At 29.2% G+C, this 9,282-nt stretch overlaps 1 pseudogene; it reads right to left on the bottom strand.

The window, feature by feature from the left end:
• Window positions 1-5,237: 5,237 nt before the first annotated feature.
• LOC107022088 lies at window positions 5,238-6,494 on the bottom strand (annotated as a pseudogene).
• Window positions 6,495-9,282: the final 2,788 nt, after the last annotated feature.

Below are 9,282 nucleotides of genomic sequence, written 5' to 3'. Positions count from 1 at the left end.
GGGATCTTGTACTTTATTTCTTCATTTCTGACTGCATCAGACCCTTCAAAAACAACAATTCCAAAATTGTATTTTGATTTGGTCGAGTCTGGACAGTATGCCACATTCCCTTGGGCAAATGAGTGTTTTAATTTAACACTCAAAGCATGCAATCAAAAATTTAAAAAAAATCCATCGTTATTCAAATTCAGCCAGTTCCACATAGCATTGCAGATATGGTTTTATGAGTGTTGTCATCCATTTGACAACACAATTGCTATACGTGTTTCAAATCGCACACCGAGAATCCTGAATTGGAAGACACCTAATGACGTCATTTTTTTGACGATTTGAAGAAAACAATTTTCAGAACACATGGCAATCAGGTATTTTTCTTACAATGTTATTACATTCATTATACATCATTATACATTATACATTTTTTTTTGCTGCAGCATAAGTTCAGAAATATTGTTTTCTCTGAAGAAGAGTTAAATCTCATGGACGAAACCATTTTAAATCAGTCCAGCAGCCACCATGATTCAGAAAATCACAGATCATCGGAAAATCGTGCTGTTGATAGTGAACATAAAGTTGAAGAATTGAAAGCTGATATTGCAGAGGTACAAGTAAAAAATTCAAATTAACATAGTCTTTTTTGAAATTACAATATACATATCAAATACTTATTTTTTTTAATTAACAGGTTAAGGCAGAGTTGAAAGAACTCAAAATCACTGTAAGTTCCAACATATTTTTAAATAATTAATATAATTACTTTATAATCTATTTATATATAAAAAATTTTATGTACACCGATAAGGTTCACAAGCACATGGCTGATATCAAGAGTTATGTTGATAACTCCACCAAACTGATAATTGATGAGATTCGATTGTCAAGAGGAGAACAAATACCAGAAGAACAACCAGAGGTATACATATATATGTATGCTTTATGTATGAATATTGTTTGAAAAATATATAAATTGATGTTTTCATACTAGTTGTTTATTTATATTATTATCACTCTTTTTCACTATTAAATGAAAAAATATAACAACACATCATACATATATATATGTGACTTTTGTATATATTCATCAGTTATATATAAATGTTACGTATTAATCATGTATGAAATTTGTATTTCTAAAATTACACATGATTAATGAAAAATGATGTATTAAATTGATATATATGTATATTTTATGTATGAATATTGTGTGGAAAACATATAAATTGATGTTTTCATAATAGTTGTTTATTTATATTATTATCACATGTTTTCACTATTAAATGAACAAATATAACAACACAGCATATATGTGAATTATGTATATATTCATCAGTTATATGTAAATGTTATGTATTAATCATGTATGGAATTTGTATTAATTAGTTAAAAATTTTTTTCAGGACAACGCCAACCATCATGCTGCACAATCTGATCCAACAGATATGCCTACAGTTTCAATTGGACAACAAGTCCAAAGTTCAAACACAGTTGGTACGATATATTCATTTTTATCACATAAATGAAAATTGAAGAAATTATTTTAATTTAACTATTTTTCATGTATATGAAGCTCAAAAGTCAACTGATGATTGTTTAAATGTTGACGCACCTACAACGTCAAAATCAAAACCACCAACATTGGACGATTATCTTGATTTTACCATGACACAAATAATTGCACTTGATCCGATTCTTAATGCCTCCACGACTCCAAATGTGCGAACAAGACACAAGAATGTGGGAAAATACGATTCTTTTCCTTATATCAGAATGTCGAAAGGAGAAAGCAGTTCAAATAGAGTACCTACATTCTTTCAAATCAAACATCCATTACAAAATCACATTGGGTTTGATGTTACAGTTGAACTGATTGAGGAGTTCAATAAATGGATTTTCAAAGATGTGTCAAGCAGGCGTGTCAGGTAATTTGTAGGATGAACAAAATTATTTTATTTAATTTCTAAACTCCAAAATTAATATAACACATTTTTAAATATATACAGGAAAGCAGCATATTCCAAGGTTAAAAACACATTTCATCCTCAAATGGACTTTGGCGTTGTCAAAATCGGAGAAAAGGATTTTTTTCACATAATGAGTCAACCGGGCAGACCTTGGGAGGACGGGGTAAGACATTTTTTCAATTAATTATTATGGTTTTGAGTTGCAGTGATATATGTATGAATATTTTTTGTATGAAATATGTGTGAACAGTGAATGAATCAAATAGGGATGTTTTTTTTAAAACAGCATATTAATACAATAATGTATTATCTCCGAAAGAAGGCAAAATACTCCCAGACAGTCACTTCTTACAGTACTGTTGATTGTTGGTTTATGGCGTGGATTGATAACATTGAGAAACAGTGGAGACAGTCAGAATGTGACATGAGATGCATATCACCGGACCATGATGTTGGACAATGCATTAGAGGATATAAGCTGCTTGCTAACATTCCGTGGGATAGGGTTGACGAAGTAATCATCCCAGTCAACATCAACGACAAATTCCATTGGTTTCTTGTTGTATTCCGAATCAAAAGTAGATGTCTATATGTATATGATTCCATGATGGGAGGATCTGTTCATTCAAGGAAAGTTAAAGAAGCTGTTGATAAACTTGCAACCATGATTCCTTTATTTCTGACGAGCACAGAGTTTTATGGCAAAATGCTTGATTTGTATGCAAATAATCTCCCTGATTATCAACAAAAGTCTCACTCTGAACCTCTAAGTATCAAGAATGTTACACATGTTCCTCAACAAGAAGAAAGTTCAAAGTATGTATACTTCTTACATTATTTTTTATTCATTTTAAATTGAAATTGCTATATATTCATTACAATTTTTTTATTTTTTCAATTTTTTTACAGTGATTGTGGTCTATACACATCTCTATTTGCCGAATACATGAGCAATGGTGTTTTTGATATATCACATATTGATATTGATTCAAAATATCATCATCAAAGATATGCTACATTACTTTGGCATTATGCAAAATCAAAGAATGATGAAGGCGCAATAAGTGAAAGTGAAGTTACAGGAACAGTTGCTAGCAAGAAGGGTGGACCTCGAACTCATAAAGAACAAGTTATGGACACCACCAATTATCCTACTCCAAAATTCCGTAACAGGAAGTAGAAGTCTTCATGGCACAATGTACATTTTTTTGAATGACTTGTTTTTTTTAACTTATGAACAATTTATGTAATTTCCCATTTTTTTTATTATGAATACTGATGGTTTTATATAAATTATTACTGATTATTACTAATTGTGTCTCACTTTAAAATATATGAACACTGTATGAATCATGTATGAAAATTATATGAATGACAGTCTGCTTCAATATATGTTTTTTAAATGATAAATGATAATGAGTTTTGTATAAATTGCACTTTTCAATATGTAATGTTAAATTATTCCATAAATTTGTTTTGCGTGAATACTATATTAAAATATACACTTTCAAATACAAACAGAAACAGATGTTACTTATATTACTGGTATGAATTATGTATGAAAAATGTACGAATTATATAATATAAATTCTTACAAGCATAACGTATGAAAATTATATGAAATTAGTACTGACATATGATTCAACACGACATTATGAATAAATATACAATTGTTTTGTATGAATAATATATGAATACTGTATATTTTCAAATATATTTTTTCAAAATACAAACAGAAACAAATGGTACCTATATTACTGGTATAAATAATGTATGAAAACTGTATGAATTATAACATATTATAATTTGATATGTAGAACATAAACATACATTGTTTTTTATATGCAAGTATTGAATGTATAAATGTATAAATTTTGTATGTAGTCCCCATTCATTATGTAATAACTGTATAAATGTTATATGATTATATGACTTATTAATGTTAACATTTTGTTAATATATGAACAATTGTATATACAATGTATGACATTTGTATGAAAAGTAATATGATTCAATAAAAAACATGTTATACCAATGTAAACCCTCAAAAACACAGATGTAACAGTACGAAATCATTGTTTTTGTACAGGATAATTTGAACATGTCTTCCTATTGTGTCCAACCTGATGGCATCTACTGCATGTGCTTTTTGTCCTCTTGAATTTCACATCTGCGAACCCCTTCCACCGTTCAAATTTGGGTCTTCTCGCTGATCTTTTTGGACCAGGCGGCATCATTTTAGGATCTGAAATATAACTTGGTATATCCCATGTACTCTCGGACGGGATAGGCTCGACAGGAATGGCATAAGCATCTTTGAAATTCTTGAGGCTATAAAAAGCAGAACAGAAATCTGCTTCATGTAACTTCCTGTACCGGAGAACAACAATTGCATAACCACACGGTATCTCATAATGTTGAAATCTTCCGCAACTACACATCCTTGTGTTCAAATTTACTATGTATTTCTTTGCTCCTTCAGCTACAGCATGCAGATCAACAGTTGAAGGTATCACCTATGTAAAAAATAAATAAATTATACATGCTGCAGATTATTAAGAATTAAATATACAATACAGTGAAACACATACCCTCATATTGCACGAAAACGTAATACTTTCTGTAGATAAACATCATATTTTTTTGTCAGATTAGATGTAGTCTTATCAGCCTCCTCATTATGCTTGTGAATCCACCTCTGAATTGTCACCCTCATAAACTCAAGAAGTGAAATCACCGGTAACCTCCGTGCTAATCTGTTAACATTATTCAATGACTCCGCGATGTTTGAAGTCATGGTCCATGTGCGCTTACAATTCGAGTAAGCTCTTGACCATTTGCTATAACCAATATCAAACAAGTATGGTCGTATTCGCGTATCTATCTGATCTATTCTTCCCATAATTGTCTTAAACTGTTGTTTTGTATAAGCTTTTGCCAATGAAAAGAACAAAATCTTCAAATCTTCAGTATTTCTATTGAAATTCTTCAACACATTGACTGATAAATGCCATATGCATGCATAATGTTCTGATTCAGGATATACATTTGTCGTCCCTTTCCATATGCTTTCATTTCTATCTGACATAAAACACATATTTTGTCTAACTCCATATGCTTCTCTAAACTGCTCAAAGAACCATGTCCATGAAGCATCATTTTCAGAATCTACTATCGCATACGCCAACGGAAGTATATGACCTGCTCATTAATTTAAAAAAAAATATCACACAAATCAGAAATATCATTCATATATTTTTTCATTATATTATATAATTAGAAAATTAAATAGGCTAATAATTTACCTCCCGGATCCAATGTGCTTGCAGTTAACATTGTACCACCATATGAACATTTTAATGCCGCACCATCAACAACTACAATTGACCTACAATATTCCCAGCCCCTAATACAAGCTTCTAAAGCAACAAATGCATATAAAAATGTATCACCTTCATTCCTTTTTATTTTCAAAACAGATCCTGGATATGTTTGCTCCAAAATGTAAAAATAACCTGAAAATAACAGTCCAATTCATATATAAATTATACATATTTTATACATAAATAATACACGAAACTGTTACAGTACAACACAATGACAAATGTTTTAATTTATCCTTATTTTCGAAATTACCAGGTAATCTTGCATAAGATTCTGCTGGATCTCCTTGCACCAACTTTACTGCTTTTTCTTTAGCTCTCCATGCCTGTATGTATGTCAAAGAAACTCCATGCAATTTCAACATATCATCAGCTACATCTTTTGGAGTATATACCTTAGATGGATCAATATACTTCTCCATTATCAAGACAGCTACAACGTCAGTTATCCCTTGACGTCTGGCATAAACTCTTTCTCTAACAGAACATGTATGCTGAGCAATATACTTCCTAACTTTGAATAAACTCGATTTATTCAAACTAGATGCCCTCATCATCCAAGAACAAGTCTTAGAAATTCAATTCAGGTGATAACTGCTACAAAATTTAAGAAAATATACATTACAATATATACATTGTAACAAAACAAATAAAAAATAAAAAATAATTTTAAACTTACTTAGATGCATTACAACGCGCAACCCGAAAGCTGAACTTCTCAACAAGTCCAACATGCCTCATAACCTCCTTAAGGGTTTCTTTATTATTATAAATCTGATTATCAGCTACAAATAGGTTAGAATGATCACATATTATATCATTTTCACTATTATCATTGACAACTCCGTCTAAATCCATTCCGATCAAACGGATAGAATTGTTGGAGTATAGATCTATGTTAGTCTGTGATAATCTAACATCGGAATTTATTCTATCATTAACTATAATTCTATGACATTCGTTATACTGCTCACAATCTTTTAAAGTGATGCATAATGGATATTTTATAAAAAATCCAAATTCACCCTCATCTGATCTAGATAAACCTTTACCCCAACATCATTATGAATTTTTATAGGTGGACACATTTCGCTAACTATATACTTTATCTCAACAGAATTTATATTTTCTTCTATATTTAGCTGAGTTACTATAGCATTAACTAAACCAGTATAAAGAGTAGAAGTATCGTATAGGATGCCCTCCATCTCAAAGTCGACGTGTTTCCCTGTTTCACAACATTAAAAGTACATTCAGTGCATCCCATAATAAAATTGTAAATTTGTTCATACAAAATTAATACACACTTCATACACATTTTATATACAATTCACTTATATATGCAATAACAAAGTTTAAATTTAATACACACTTAATACAACGTTTATACACTATTATAATTTAATACACAATTAATACACTGTTCAATACACACTTAATACAATGTTTATACAAAATTAATACACACCTCATACACAATTTATATACAATTCAATTATATATGCACTAACAAAATTTTAAATTTATACAAACTTAATACAATGTTTATACATAATTCATACTATACAATTAACTGCTACATACAATCTAAAATTCACTTTCATACACAATTTATACAATTTAATAAAAAAATAGTACATAGTTAATCAAATTTTTGTACATAATTCATATATATTTTACAAATCAATCACTGCTACGTACAACTAGAAAAATTTGCTTTCATATATATTGCATACAATATTTATATACATTACATACAAAAATTAATACAATTTTCTTATTTAAACAATATACAAAAAAAATAACATATGAAAATTTAAATATAATATGGAATAACTTTTACCAAAAAATTACATTTCATTTAACGTTCACACATTATTAATACAAAATGTCATATATTGTTCATACTGTTTCAAAAATAAAAAATTGCAAATTGATCAAAATATGTAAACTTTTCAATTTTACCCAGTAATCAAATTTCACACCATTCTTCGTTTTAATTACACATGAAAATAAATTTAATATTACGAAATATTTATTACCAGAAACACTGCGTAATTGTATCACAAAAAAAATATATCAATTCAACATATGAATATAACATGGAAAAAAAAATACGACACATTCAATACATGACAACAAAAAAAATATATATAACTACCACCAATAATTTATACTAAAAACATAACAAATTATAAAAAAAAACTAACCTGATGAATTCCATTTGCCACCATGTTTAATTAAAATTGACACAATTTTCTCCATCAAATCAAATCTAAACTTTTTCAACCTTCAATTTTAATTATTTTTCCAAAAAAAAAAAACGATAAAAATAACAAAATTCAAATATAAGAATAAAGTTCACTTTCTGAAAAAAAAAAACAAATGGTGCACGTTTATGGAAAGAAGATAACATATTACAATTTTTTAAGGATAAAAAATCAAAACTAATTAGCATTTAAAACGAATTGAGACAATTAAGGTGCATCTCTATAATTAAAATACTTTCAAATCCCTTAAAAGGTGCACATTTGTTATCAGTTAATAACATTAACTAAATTTACGGAAGTTATCCAATTTTAATTAATCATTTTTTTATTTTTTATTTTTCGTGCTAATTTTACAGAATAAATATTAACATTATTTTAGTTTAAAAAAATGCTATAAGCTGATATATTAAATGTTATTGAATGAAAATCAAACTCTTATGTCATAACTTGAGAATATGACTACATAATATGCTATATACCTAATTTACACATAATTTAACTAGGCTTTGGTCAAATGAATTTAAATTACAACCAACTAGAAATTAAAGATGTAGCCAAGCTTGTTCATAGGATAAGCTCGACTAGTGATTAAATTAGACGAATTGTTGTTATTAAGTTACGAGCTTCTTAATCCTAACGAAATAAAATAATTAACTTAATCGTAAATTGATGATTCAAATAATAGCCGTAATTTAAACTAAACTAATTTAACAAAATAGTTACTAAAAATTAAAATCTTTATGAGATTATTTTAAAAATGTTTATAAAATATGCAAATTATATATAAAATAAAACATATATATTACTTAAAAAATATAAAAATGGTGAAAACTATATAAAATAACTTGAAAAATATTCTGAATTTTATAAAGTTAGTTATTTCAAATCATTTGAAATTTAATAAACTTGAAATTTCATTCCAATCATGGAGGATCAAAATTGGGTTTCAATACGGACAATGAAAGCTTTTACTCTCTGTGAACACCTCCCCTGAAATTCAAATATTGCATACTTCAACAACTTATTTTGCACCTTCCAACTTTATCTGAGTTATGCACTTCTAAGGTGTTACAATTTTCTATTTATATCCTTTTATATTCGATGACATTATATTTACCAGAAATCAAGACCACAGTGTTAGACAATTATCAATGTATGCAAGAACAAGGAGTTCTTACTCCTATGTCACTGAACATTTTTTGGGGTGTTGAAGTTCTTTCATATCAAGGTTGCCTGCTATTGTCAATTGAATTATGTAGAAGACTTTCTCCAGGAGGCCAATTGTAACGACCTGTTTAGTCGTTTTGAGCAGTAGAGTTTATTCTGGTAATAACTGTCTGGGTCGACGGATCCCACGACGGACCGTCATGGGCACGACTCTCTGAACTTCACGACGGAATGGCAGGACGGACCGTCGTTGGCACGACGGACCGTCACAAATCTTCCCACAGAATTAACTCTCTGAACTTTGTGACGGACATGCAGGACGGACCGTCACAGTCGTGACGGACCGTCACAGACTGCGTAACCCTGACTGGGTCGGATTTCTGTTAAAGTTTTTAAAGGGGCGTTTTGGACTATTCATGCTTATAATTATAAAGTTAGTGGATTAATATTAATAATTCAATTACTTGGGGGTTAAAGGATATAACCTTGAAATAAAAAGTG

The sequence above is a fragment of the Solanum pennellii genome, chromosome 6 (assembly GCF_001406875.1).
Source record: "Solanum pennellii chromosome 6, SPENNV200".
Lineage (NCBI taxonomy): Eukaryota > Viridiplantae > Streptophyta > Magnoliopsida > Solanales > Solanaceae > Solanum > Solanum pennellii.
The sequence above is the reverse complement of the archived record's forward strand: the minus strand, read 5'-3'. Positions and strand labels throughout refer to the sequence as shown.